At 63.6% G+C, this 12,553-nt stretch overlaps 9 non-coding genes across 9 annotated transcripts; all 9 read right to left on the reverse strand.

The window, feature by feature from the left end:
• Positions 1–1,155: 1,155 nt before the first annotated feature.
• TRNAD-GUC (transfer RNA aspartic acid (anticodon GUC)) lies at positions 1,156–1,227 on the reverse strand. Its single transcript has one exon. It is a non-coding gene; the product is annotated as a tRNA-Asp (tRNA).
• A 1,341-nt stretch (positions 1,228–2,568) lies between these two features.
• Positions 2,569–2,640, reverse strand: TRNAD-GUC (transfer RNA aspartic acid (anticodon GUC)). Its single transcript has one exon. It is a non-coding gene; the product is annotated as a tRNA-Asp (tRNA).
• A 1,341-nt stretch (positions 2,641–3,981) lies between these two features.
• On the reverse strand, positions 3,982–4,053 carry TRNAD-GUC (transfer RNA aspartic acid (anticodon GUC)). The gene has a single exon. It is a non-coding gene; the product is annotated as a tRNA-Asp (tRNA).
• A 1,341-nt stretch (positions 4,054–5,394) lies between these two features.
• On the reverse strand, positions 5,395–5,466 carry TRNAD-GUC (transfer RNA aspartic acid (anticodon GUC)). Its single transcript has one exon. It is a non-coding gene; the product is annotated as a tRNA-Asp (tRNA).
• Positions 5,467–6,807: 1,341 nt separating this feature from the next.
• On the reverse strand, positions 6,808–6,879 carry TRNAD-GUC (transfer RNA aspartic acid (anticodon GUC)). Its single transcript has one exon. It is a non-coding gene; the product is annotated as a tRNA-Asp (tRNA).
• Positions 6,880–8,220: 1,341 nt separating this feature from the next.
• Positions 8,221–8,292, reverse strand: TRNAD-GUC (transfer RNA aspartic acid (anticodon GUC)). The gene has a single exon. It is a non-coding gene; the product is annotated as a tRNA-Asp (tRNA).
• Positions 8,293–9,633: 1,341 nt separating this feature from the next.
• TRNAD-GUC (transfer RNA aspartic acid (anticodon GUC)) lies at positions 9,634–9,705 on the reverse strand. Its single transcript has one exon. It is a non-coding gene; the product is annotated as a tRNA-Asp (tRNA).
• A 1,341-nt stretch (positions 9,706–11,046) lies between these two features.
• Positions 11,047–11,118, reverse strand: TRNAD-GUC (transfer RNA aspartic acid (anticodon GUC)). Its single transcript has one exon. It is a non-coding gene; the product is annotated as a tRNA-Asp (tRNA).
• A 1,341-nt stretch (positions 11,119–12,459) lies between these two features.
• TRNAD-GUC (transfer RNA aspartic acid (anticodon GUC)) lies at positions 12,460–12,531 on the reverse strand. The gene has a single exon. It is a non-coding gene; the product is annotated as a tRNA-Asp (tRNA).
• Between the last annotated feature and the right edge of the window lie 22 nt (positions 12,532–12,553).

Raw genomic sequence — 12,553 nt, forward strand, 5'->3', positions numbered from 1 at the left:
TTTTGCACGCCGCACGTTCCAAAGACTGGGCTTTCCCACCAGGGAAGGCGCTGCTCGTGGACGTCAGCGCCCGCAGAGAGGCCCCCTTGCTCTTCTTCCCATGCATCTACCTCCCAGGCCTGCCCTTCCCAAGCGCAAAGCAGGCGCCAGCTGCCGGCCGCCTTTGCACGGGCATGCCCTGAGGCGGAGCCACCTGTGACGTGGCTGGATTTGGAGAGCAACACGCAAGTGGTTCTTGCAAGCACTCTTGTGTCTTGGCCCCGAATCTTGGGCAAGCTGGGCCAAGCCAGTTGTCTACGAGAAGCTGCGGAGCGGCTGAGTCTCTTGCTAGTGCTCCTTCGCAGGTCTCCTTTTTCTGCTTGGCGTTCTCCGGATCGGCTCTGTACTTGCACTGGCCGTTTTAGTTTGTGGCAGAGCTGAGGAGGAGGTGTGGCAACCTCTGGTGCAAGGGTTCCTCGGGAAAGGAAGCAGTGCTCGACAGAGCAAGAAGCTTGCGGGGCTCCAGTGCACACGTGAGGAAGTTGCGTGTGAGCCTGTAAGGCAGCAGAGAAGCAATCGCCTCAGAGGGGACTTGGAGAGGTGCGGCGGCCATGGGACAGGCTCCCTCTGGGCCATGCTTCCACACAGGGAGAAGAATGGAATTCCCTGCCCAGAGGCAAGGGTATCAAGAGGCTGCCGAGGGCGCCTCCGTTTGTCTTCAGGCCAGCTCCTCACTTGAGGAGCATCTTCGCCATGAAGTGAGCGTGGCAGGATGGGTGACCCATGCTAAGAAAGGATGCGTTCCAGAGCCTTGGAAGAAAGCAGCCTAGTCCACCTGGGCCGCAAGGCGGCGTCCAGAAGTTTGCCGTCGGCGTACGGAATGGGATGGCTTCAGGGAAGTTCCTCTTAAGTGTCGCCTTCCTCCCCTGTGCAAGGGCACAGCGTCCCCCGAGTGGCGGGTGTGGAAGCTGGAGCCGGCGGCCCAAGATGCCGCCAGAGGCTTTCCGGAGGGCGAGGGGGCAGGGTCGAGGTCGCTCCGGAGGCGACAGCGTCGCCTTGCGGCCGAGACTCGGGGACACCGCTTAGTCAGGGGCGGCGGGTTGCGCGGGTGTGCCGAGGCTGAGGGCCGGGCAAGGGGAGAGTCCTTTCTGCCCGCGCAAAAGGGGGCGGGCAAAGCTCCCCGTCGGGGAATCGAACCCCGGTCTCCCGCGTGACAGGCGGGGATACTCGCCACTATACTAACGAGGAAAGGAGCAGGGCGGCCGTGCTCACGCCTGCCCGGGGAGGCCTGCGGGGGATGCCCTGGCACACTCTGGCTTTCTCCCCTGGCCCCTCCTCCTTCGCCACGCTCCTCAAAGTCACGCCCTTGCAAAGCCTTGGCCATCTGCGAGGGCCCTGTGAGGGCTGCAGTTTCTCCGGCCCGCGCAGCCGTCCTTTTGCACGCCGCACGTTCCAAAGACTGGGCTTTCCCACCAGGGAAGGCGCTGCTCGTGGACGTCAGCGCCCGCAGAGAGGCCCCCTTGCTCTTCTTCCCATGCATCTACCTCCCAGGCCTGCCCTTCCCAAGCGCAAAGCAGGCGCCAGCTGCCGGCCGCCTTTGCACGGGCATGCCCTGAGGCGGAGCCACCTGTGACGTGGCTGGATTTGGAGAGCAACACGCAAGTGGTTCTTGCAAGCACTCTTGTGTCTTGGCCCCGAATCTTGGGCAAGCTGGGCCAAGCCAGTTGTCTACGAGAAGCTGCGGAGCGGCTGAGTCTCTTGCTAGTGCTCCTTCGCAGGTCTCCTTTTTCTGCTTGGCGTTCTCCGGATCGGCTCTGTACTTGCACTGGCCGTTTTAGTTTGTGGCAGAGCTGAGGAGGAGGTGTGGCAACCTCTGGTGCAAGGGTTCCTCGGGAAAGGAAGCAGTGCTCGACAGAGCAAGAAGCTTGCGGGGCTCCAGTGCACACGTGAGGAAGTTGCGTGTGAGCCTGTAAGGCAGCAGAGAAGCAATCGCCTCAGAGGGGACTTGGAGAGGTGCGGCGGCCATGGGACAGGCTCCCTCTGGGCCATGCTTCCACACAGGGAGAAGAATGGAATTCCCTGCCCAGAGGCAAGGGTATCAAGAGGCTGCCGAGGGCGCCTCCGTTTGTCTTCAGGCCAGCTCCTCACTTGAGGAGCATCTTCGCCATGAAGTGAGCGTGGCAGGATGGGTGACCCATGCTAAGAAAGGATGCGTTCCAGAGCCTTGGAAGAAAGCAGCCTAGTCCACCTGGGCCGCAAGGCGGCGTCCAGAAGTTTGCCGTCGGCGTACGGAATGGGATGGCTTCAGGGAAGTTCCTCTTAAGTGTCGCCTTCCTCCCCTGTGCAAGGGCACAGCGTCCCCCGAGTGGCGGGTGTGGAAGCTGGAGCCGGCGGCCCAAGATGCCGCCAGAGGCTTTCCGGAGGGCGAGGGGGCAGGGTCGAGGTCGCTCCGGAGGCGACAGCGTCGCCTTGCGGCCGAGACTCGGGGACACCGCTTAGTCAGGGGCGGCGGGTTGCGCGGGTGTGCCGAGGCTGAGGGCCGGGCAAGGGGAGAGTCCTTTCTGCCCGCGCAAAAGGGGGCGGGCAAAGCTCCCCGTCGGGGAATCGAACCCCGGTCTCCCGCGTGACAGGCGGGGATACTCGCCACTATACTAACGAGGAAAGGAGCAGGGCGGCCGTGCTCACGCCTGCCCGGGGAGGCCTGCGGGGGATGCCCTGGCACACTCTGGCTTTCTCCCCTGGCCCCTCCTCCTTCGCCACGCTCCTCAAAGTCACGCCCTTGCAAAGCCTTGGCCATCTGCGAGGGCCCTGTGAGGGCTGCAGTTTCTCCGGCCCGCGCAGCCGTCCTTTTGCACGCCGCACGTTCCAAAGACTGGGCTTTCCCACCAGGGAAGGCGCTGCTCGTGGACGTCAGCGCCCGCAGAGAGGCCCCCTTGCTCTTCTTCCCATGCATCTACCTCCCAGGCCTGCCCTTCCCAAGCGCAAAGCAGGCGCCAGCTGCCGGCCGCCTTTGCACGGGCATGCCCTGAGGCGGAGCCACCTGTGACGTGGCTGGATTTGGAGAGCAACACGCAAGTGGTTCTTGCAAGCACTCTTGTGTCTTGGCCCCGAATCTTGGGCAAGCTGGGCCAAGCCAGTTGTCTACGAGAAGCTGCGGAGCGGCTGAGTCTCTTGCTAGTGCTCCTTCGCAGGTCTCCTTTTTCTGCTTGGCGTTCTCCGGATCGGCTCTGTACTTGCACTGGCCGTTTTAGTTTGTGGCAGAGCTGAGGAGGAGGTGTGGCAACCTCTGGTGCAAGGGTTCCTCGGGAAAGGAAGCAGTGCTCGACAGAGCAAGAAGCTTGCGGGGCTCCAGTGCACACGTGAGGAAGTTGCGTGTGAGCCTGTAAGGCAGCAGAGAAGCAATCGCCTCAGAGGGGACTTGGAGAGGTGCGGCGGCCATGGGACAGGCTCCCTCTGGGCCATGCTTCCACACAGGGAGAAGAATGGAATTCCCTGCCCAGAGGCAAGGGTATCAAGAGGCTGCCGAGGGCGCCTCCGTTTGTCTTCAGGCCAGCTCCTCACTTGAGGAGCATCTTCGCCATGAAGTGAGCGTGGCAGGATGGGTGACCCATGCTAAGAAAGGATGCGTTCCAGAGCCTTGGAAGAAAGCAGCCTAGTCCACCTGGGCCGCAAGGCGGCGTCCAGAAGTTTGCCGTCGGCGTACGGAATGGGATGGCTTCAGGGAAGTTCCTCTTAAGTGTCGCCTTCCTCCCCTGTGCAAGGGCACAGCGTCCCCCGAGTGGCGGGTGTGGAAGCTGGAGCCGGCGGCCCAAGATGCCGCCAGAGGCTTTCCGGAGGGCGAGGGGGCAGGGTCGAGGTCGCTCCGGAGGCGACAGCGTCGCCTTGCGGCCGAGACTCGGGGACACCGCTTAGTCAGGGGCGGCGGGTTGCGCGGGTGTGCCGAGGCTGAGGGCCGGGCAAGGGGAGAGTCCTTTCTGCCCGCGCAAAAGGGGGCGGGCAAAGCTCCCCGTCGGGGAATCGAACCCCGGTCTCCCGCGTGACAGGCGGGGATACTCGCCACTATACTAACGAGGAAAGGAGCAGGGCGGCCGTGCTCACGCCTGCCCGGGGAGGCCTGCGGGGGATGCCCTGGCACACTCTGGCTTTCTCCCCTGGCCCCTCCTCCTTCGCCACGCTCCTCAAAGTCACGCCCTTGCAAAGCCTTGGCCATCTGCGAGGGCCCTGTGAGGGCTGCAGTTTCTCCGGCCCGCGCAGCCGTCCTTTTGCACGCCGCACGTTCCAAAGACTGGGCTTTCCCACCAGGGAAGGCGCTGCTCGTGGACGTCAGCGCCCGCAGAGAGGCCCCCTTGCTCTTCTTCCCATGCATCTACCTCCCAGGCCTGCCCTTCCCAAGCGCAAAGCAGGCGCCAGCTGCCGGCCGCCTTTGCACGGGCATGCCCTGAGGCGGAGCCACCTGTGACGTGGCTGGATTTGGAGAGCAACACGCAAGTGGTTCTTGCAAGCACTCTTGTGTCTTGGCCCCGAATCTTGGGCAAGCTGGGCCAAGCCAGTTGTCTACGAGAAGCTGCGGAGCGGCTGAGTCTCTTGCTAGTGCTCCTTCGCAGGTCTCCTTTTTCTGCTTGGCGTTCTCCGGATCGGCTCTGTACTTGCACTGGCCGTTTTAGTTTGTGGCAGAGCTGAGGAGGAGGTGTGGCAACCTCTGGTGCAAGGGTTCCTCGGGAAAGGAAGCAGTGCTCGACAGAGCAAGAAGCTTGCGGGGCTCCAGTGCACACGTGAGGAAGTTGCGTGTGAGCCTGTAAGGCAGCAGAGAAGCAATCGCCTCAGAGGGGACTTGGAGAGGTGCGGCGGCCATGGGACAGGCTCCCTCTGGGCCATGCTTCCACACAGGGAGAAGAATGGAATTCCCTGCCCAGAGGCAAGGGTATCAAGAGGCTGCCGAGGGCGCCTCCGTTTGTCTTCAGGCCAGCTCCTCACTTGAGGAGCATCTTCGCCATGAAGTGAGCGTGGCAGGATGGGTGACCCATGCTAAGAAAGGATGCGTTCCAGAGCCTTGGAAGAAAGCAGCCTAGTCCACCTGGGCCGCAAGGCGGCGTCCAGAAGTTTGCCGTCGGCGTACGGAATGGGATGGCTTCAGGGAAGTTCCTCTTAAGTGTCGCCTTCCTCCCCTGTGCAAGGGCACAGCGTCCCCCGAGTGGCGGGTGTGGAAGCTGGAGCCGGCGGCCCAAGATGCCGCCAGAGGCTTTCCGGAGGGCGAGGGGGCAGGGTCGAGGTCGCTCCGGAGGCGACAGCGTCGCCTTGCGGCCGAGACTCGGGGACACCGCTTAGTCAGGGGCGGCGGGTTGCGCGGGTGTGCCGAGGCTGAGGGCCGGGCAAGGGGAGAGTCCTTTCTGCCCGCGCAAAAGGGGGCGGGCAAAGCTCCCCGTCGGGGAATCGAACCCCGGTCTCCCGCGTGACAGGCGGGGATACTCGCCACTATACTAACGAGGAAAGGAGCAGGGCGGCCGTGCTCACGCCTGCCCGGGGAGGCCTGCGGGGGATGCCCTGGCACACTCTGGCTTTCTCCCCTGGCCCCTCCTCCTTCGCCACGCTCCTCAAAGTCACGCCCTTGCAAAGCCTTGGCCATCTGCGAGGGCCCTGTGAGGGCTGCAGTTTCTCCGGCCCGCGCAGCCGTCCTTTTGCACGCCGCACGTTCCAAAGACTGGGCTTTCCCACCAGGGAAGGCGCTGCTCGTGGACGTCAGCGCCCGCAGAGAGGCCCCCTTGCTCTTCTTCCCATGCATCTACCTCCCAGGCCTGCCCTTCCCAAGCGCAAAGCAGGCGCCAGCTGCCGGCCGCCTTTGCACGGGCATGCCCTGAGGCGGAGCCACCTGTGACGTGGCTGGATTTGGAGAGCAACACGCAAGTGGTTCTTGCAAGCACTCTTGTGTCTTGGCCCCGAATCTTGGGCAAGCTGGGCCAAGCCAGTTGTCTACGAGAAGCTGCGGAGCGGCTGAGTCTCTTGCTAGTGCTCCTTCGCAGGTCTCCTTTTTCTGCTTGGCGTTCTCCGGATCGGCTCTGTACTTGCACTGGCCGTTTTAGTTTGTGGCAGAGCTGAGGAGGAGGTGTGGCAACCTCTGGTGCAAGGGTTCCTCGGGAAAGGAAGCAGTGCTCGACAGAGCAAGAAGCTTGCGGGGCTCCAGTGCACACGTGAGGAAGTTGCGTGTGAGCCTGTAAGGCAGCAGAGAAGCAATCGCCTCAGAGGGGACTTGGAGAGGTGCGGCGGCCATGGGACAGGCTCCCTCTGGGCCATGCTTCCACACAGGGAGAAGAATGGAATTCCCTGCCCAGAGGCAAGGGTATCAAGAGGCTGCCGAGGGCGCCTCCGTTTGTCTTCAGGCCAGCTCCTCACTTGAGGAGCATCTTCGCCATGAAGTGAGCGTGGCAGGATGGGTGACCCATGCTAAGAAAGGATGCGTTCCAGAGCCTTGGAAGAAAGCAGCCTAGTCCACCTGGGCCGCAAGGCGGCGTCCAGAAGTTTGCCGTCGGCGTACGGAATGGGATGGCTTCAGGGAAGTTCCTCTTAAGTGTCGCCTTCCTCCCCTGTGCAAGGGCACAGCGTCCCCCGAGTGGCGGGTGTGGAAGCTGGAGCCGGCGGCCCAAGATGCCGCCAGAGGCTTTCCGGAGGGCGAGGGGGCAGGGTCGAGGTCGCTCCGGAGGCGACAGCGTCGCCTTGCGGCCGAGACTCGGGGACACCGCTTAGTCAGGGGCGGCGGGTTGCGCGGGTGTGCCGAGGCTGAGGGCCGGGCAAGGGGAGAGTCCTTTCTGCCCGCGCAAAAGGGGGCGGGCAAAGCTCCCCGTCGGGGAATCGAACCCCGGTCTCCCGCGTGACAGGCGGGGATACTCGCCACTATACTAACGAGGAAAGGAGCAGGGCGGCCGTGCTCACGCCTGCCCGGGGAGGCCTGCGGGGGATGCCCTGGCACACTCTGGCTTTCTCCCCTGGCCCCTCCTCCTTCGCCACGCTCCTCAAAGTCACGCCCTTGCAAAGCCTTGGCCATCTGCGAGGGCCCTGTGAGGGCTGCAGTTTCTCCGGCCCGCGCAGCCGTCCTTTTGCACGCCGCACGTTCCAAAGACTGGGCTTTCCCACCAGGGAAGGCGCTGCTCGTGGACGTCAGCGCCCGCAGAGAGGCCCCCTTGCTCTTCTTCCCATGCATCTACCTCCCAGGCCTGCCCTTCCCAAGCGCAAAGCAGGCGCCAGCTGCCGGCCGCCTTTGCACGGGCATGCCCTGAGGCGGAGCCACCTGTGACGTGGCTGGATTTGGAGAGCAACACGCAAGTGGTTCTTGCAAGCACTCTTGTGTCTTGGCCCCGAATCTTGGGCAAGCTGGGCCAAGCCAGTTGTCTACGAGAAGCTGCGGAGCGGCTGAGTCTCTTGCTAGTGCTCCTTCGCAGGTCTCCTTTTTCTGCTTGGCGTTCTCCGGATCGGCTCTGTACTTGCACTGGCCGTTTTAGTTTGTGGCAGAGCTGAGGAGGAGGTGTGGCAACCTCTGGTGCAAGGGTTCCTCGGGAAAGGAAGCAGTGCTCGACAGAGCAAGAAGCTTGCGGGGCTCCAGTGCACACGTGAGGAAGTTGCGTGTGAGCCTGTAAGGCAGCAGAGAAGCAATCGCCTCAGAGGGGACTTGGAGAGGTGCGGCGGCCATGGGACAGGCTCCCTCTGGGCCATGCTTCCACACAGGGAGAAGAATGGAATTCCCTGCCCAGAGGCAAGGGTATCAAGAGGCTGCCGAGGGCGCCTCCGTTTGTCTTCAGGCCAGCTCCTCACTTGAGGAGCATCTTCGCCATGAAGTGAGCGTGGCAGGATGGGTGACCCATGCTAAGAAAGGATGCGTTCCAGAGCCTTGGAAGAAAGCAGCCTAGTCCACCTGGGCCGCAAGGCGGCGTCCAGAAGTTTGCCGTCGGCGTACGGAATGGGATGGCTTCAGGGAAGTTCCTCTTAAGTGTCGCCTTCCTCCCCTGTGCAAGGGCACAGCGTCCCCCGAGTGGCGGGTGTGGAAGCTGGAGCCGGCGGCCCAAGATGCCGCCAGAGGCTTTCCGGAGGGCGAGGGGGCAGGGTCGAGGTCGCTCCGGAGGCGACAGCGTCGCCTTGCGGCCGAGACTCGGGGACACCGCTTAGTCAGGGGCGGCGGGTTGCGCGGGTGTGCCGAGGCTGAGGGCCGGGCAAGGGGAGAGTCCTTTCTGCCCGCGCAAAAGGGGGCGGGCAAAGCTCCCCGTCGGGGAATCGAACCCCGGTCTCCCGCGTGACAGGCGGGGATACTCGCCACTATACTAACGAGGAAAGGAGCAGGGCGGCCGTGCTCACGCCTGCCCGGGGAGGCCTGCGGGGGATGCCCTGGCACACTCTGGCTTTCTCCCCTGGCCCCTCCTCCTTCGCCACGCTCCTCAAAGTCACGCCCTTGCAAAGCCTTGGCCATCTGCGAGGGCCCTGTGAGGGCTGCAGTTTCTCCGGCCCGCGCAGCCGTCCTTTTGCACGCCGCACGTTCCAAAGACTGGGCTTTCCCACCAGGGAAGGCGCTGCTCGTGGACGTCAGCGCCCGCAGAGAGGCCCCCTTGCTCTTCTTCCCATGCATCTACCTCCCAGGCCTGCCCTTCCCAAGCGCAAAGCAGGCGCCAGCTGCCGGCCGCCTTTGCACGGGCATGCCCTGAGGCGGAGCCACCTGTGACGTGGCTGGATTTGGAGAGCAACACGCAAGTGGTTCTTGCAAGCACTCTTGTGTCTTGGCCCCGAATCTTGGGCAAGCTGGGCCAAGCCAGTTGTCTACGAGAAGCTGCGGAGCGGCTGAGTCTCTTGCTAGTGCTCCTTCGCAGGTCTCCTTTTTCTGCTTGGCGTTCTCCGGATCGGCTCTGTACTTGCACTGGCCGTTTTAGTTTGTGGCAGAGCTGAGGAGGAGGTGTGGCAACCTCTGGTGCAAGGGTTCCTCGGGAAAGGAAGCAGTGCTCGACAGAGCAAGAAGCTTGCGGGGCTCCAGTGCACACGTGAGGAAGTTGCGTGTGAGCCTGTAAGGCAGCAGAGAAGCAATCGCCTCAGAGGGGACTTGGAGAGGTGCGGCGGCCATGGGACAGGCTCCCTCTGGGCCATGCTTCCACACAGGGAGAAGAATGGAATTCCCTGCCCAGAGGCAAGGGTATCAAGAGGCTGCCGAGGGCGCCTCCGTTTGTCTTCAGGCCAGCTCCTCACTTGAGGAGCATCTTCGCCATGAAGTGAGCGTGGCAGGATGGGTGACCCATGCTAAGAAAGGATGCGTTCCAGAGCCTTGGAAGAAAGCAGCCTAGTCCACCTGGGCCGCAAGGCGGCGTCCAGAAGTTTGCCGTCGGCGTACGGAATGGGATGGCTTCAGGGAAGTTCCTCTTAAGTGTCGCCTTCCTCCCCTGTGCAAGGGCACAGCGTCCCCCGAGTGGCGGGTGTGGAAGCTGGAGCCGGCGGCCCAAGATGCCGCCCGAGGCTTTCCGGAGGGCGAGGGGGCAGGGTCGAGGTCGCTCCGGAGGCGACAGCGTCGCCTTGCGGCCGAGACTCGGGGACACCGCTTAGTCAGGGGCGGCGGGTTGCGCGGGTGTGCCGAGGCTGAGGGCCGGGCAAGGGGAGAGTCCTTTCTGCCCGCGCAAAAGGGGGCGGGCAAAGCTCCCCGTCGGGGAATCGAACCCCGGTCTCCCGCGTGACAGGCGGGGATACTCGCCACTATACTAACGAGGAAAGGAGCAGGGCGGCCGTGCTCACGCCTGCCCGGGGAGGCCTGCGGGGGATGCCCTGGCACACTCTGGCTTTCTCCCCTGGCCCCTCCTCCTTCGCCACGCTCCTCAAAGTCACGCCCTTGCAAAGCCTTGGCCATCTGCGAGGGCCCTGTGAGGGCTGCAGTTTCTCCGGCCCGCGCAGCCGTCCTTTTGCACGCCGCACGTTCCAAAGACTGGGCTTTCCCACCAGGGAAGGCGCTGCTCGTGGACGTCAGCGCCCGCAGAGAGGCCCCCTTGCTCTTCTTCCCATGCATCTACCTCCCAGGCCTGCCCTTCCCAAGCGCAAAGCAGGCGCCAGCTGCCGGCCGCCTTTGCACGGGCATGCCCTGAGGCGGAGCCACCTGTGACGTGGCTGGATTTGGAGAGCAACACGCAAGTGGTTCTTGCAAGCACTCTTGTGTCTTGGCCCCGAATCTTGGGCAAGCTGGGCCAAGCCAGTTGTCTACGAGAAGCTGCGGAGCGGCTGAGTCTCTTGCTAGTGCTCCTTCGCAGGTCTCCTTTTTCTGCTTGGCGTTCTCCGGATCGGCTCTGTACTTGCACTGGCCGTTTTAGTTTGTGGCAGAGCTGAGGAGGAGGTGTGGCAACCTCTGGTGCAAGGGTTCCTCGGGAAAGGAAGCAGTGCTCGACAGAGCAAGAAGCTTGCGGGGCTCCAGTGCACACGTGAGGAAGTTGCGTGTGAGCCTGTAAGGCAGCAGAGAAGCAATCGCCTCAGAGGGGACTTGGAGAGGTGCGGCGGCCATGGGACAGGCTCCCTCTGGGCCATGCTTCCACACAGGGAGAAGAATGGAATTCCCTGCCCAGAGGCAAGGGTATCAAGAGGCTGCCGAGGGCGCCTCCGTTTGTCTTCAGGCCAGCTCCTCACTTGAGGAGCATCTTCGCCATGAAGTGAGCGTGGCAGGATGGGTGACCCATGCTAAGAAAGGATGCGTTCCAGAGCCTTGGAAGAAAGCAGCCTAGTCCACCTGGGCCGCAAGGCGGCGTCCAGAAGTTTGCCGTCGGCGTACGGAATGGGATGGCTTCAGGGAAGTTCCTCTTAAGTGTCGCCTTCCTCCCCTGTGCAAGGGCACAGCGTCCCCCGAGTGGCGGGTGTGGAAGCTGGAGCCGGCGGCCCAAGATGCCGCCCGAGGCTTTCCGGAGGGCGAGGGGGCAGGGTCGAGGTCGCTCCGGAGGCGACAGCGTCGCCTTGCGGCCGAGACTCGGGGACACCGCTTAGTCAGGGGCGGCGGGTTGCGCGGGTGTGCCGAGGCTGAGGGCCGGGCAAGGGGAGAGTCCTTTCTGCCCGCGCAAAAGGGGGCGGGCAAAGCTCCCCGTCGGGGAATCGAACCCCGGTCTCCCGCGTGACAGGCGGGGATACTCGCCACTATACTAACGAGGAAAGGAGCAGGGCGGCCGTGCTCACGCCTGCCCGGGGAGGCCTGCGGGGGATGCCCTGGCACACTCTGGCTTTCTCCCCTGGCCCCTCCTCCTTCGCCACGCTCCTCAAAGTCACGCCCTTGCAAAGCCTTGGCCATCTGCGAGGGCCCTGTGAGGGCTGCAGTTTCTCCGGCCCGCGCAGCCGTCCTTTTGCACGCCGCACGTTCCAAAGACTGGGCTTTCCCACCAGGGAAGGCGCTGCTCGTGGACGTCAGCGCCCGCAGAGAGGCCCCCTTGCTCTTCTTCCCATGCATCTACCTCCCAGGCCTGCCCTTCCCAAGCGCAAAGCAGGCGCCAGCTGCCGGCCGCCTTTGCACGGGCATGCCCTGAGGCGGAGCCACCTGTGACGTGGCTGGATTTGGAGAGCAACACGCAAGTGGTTCTTGCAAGCACTCTTGTGTCTTGGCCCCGAATCTTGGGCAAGCTGGGCCAAGCCAGTTGTCTACGAGAAGCTGCGGAGCGGCTGAGTCTCTTGCTAGTGCTCCTTCGCAGGTCTCCTTTTTCTGCTTGGCGTTCTCCGGATCGGCTCTGTACTTGCACTGGCCGTTTTAGTTTGTGGCAGAGCTGAGGAGGAGGTGTGGCAACCTCTGGTGCAAGGGTTCCTCGGGAAAGGAAGCAGTGCTCGACAGAGCAAGAAGCTTGCGGGGCTCCAGTGCACACGTGAGGAAGTTGCGTGTGAGCCTGTAAGGCAGCAGAGAAGCAATCGCCTCAGAGGGGACTTGGAGAGGTGCGGCGGCCATGGGACAGGCTCCCTCTGGGCCATGCTTCCACACAGGGAGAAGAATGGAATTCCCTGCCCAGAGGCAAGGGTATCAAGAGGCTGCCGAGGGCGCCTCCGTTTGTCTTCAGGCCAGCTCCTCACTTGAGGAGCATCTTCGCCATGAAGTGAGCGTGGCAGGATGGGTGACCCATGCTAAGAAAGGATGCGTTCCAGAGCCTTGGAAGAAAGCAGCCTAGTCCACCTGGGCCGCAAGGCGGCGTCCAGAAGTTTGCCGTCGGCGTACGGAATGGGATGGCTTCAGGGAAGTTCCTCTTAAGTGTCGCCTTCCTCCCCTGTGCAAGGGCACAGCGTCCCCCGAGTGGCGGGTGTGGAAGCTGGAGCCGGCGGCCCAAGATGCCGCCAGAGGCTTTCCGGAGGGCGAGGGGGCAGGGTCGAGGTCGCTCCGGAGGCGACAGCGTCGCCTTGCGGCCGAGACTCGGGGACACCGCTTAGTCAGGGGCGGCGGGTTGCGCGGGTGTGCCGAGGCTGAGGGCCGGGCAAGGGGAGAGTCCTTTCTGCCCGCGCAAAAGGGGGCGGGCAAAGCTCCCCGTCGGGGAATCGAACCCCGGTCTCCCGCGTGACAGGCGGGGATACTCGCCACTATACTAACGAGGAAAGGAGCAGGGCGGCCGTGCTC

Source organism: Carettochelys insculpta, chromosome 1 (assembly GCF_033958435.1).
Source record: "Carettochelys insculpta isolate YL-2023 chromosome 1, ASM3395843v1, whole genome shotgun sequence".
In the NCBI taxonomy this organism is placed as follows: Eukaryota; Metazoa; Chordata; order Testudines; family Carettochelyidae; genus Carettochelys; species Carettochelys insculpta.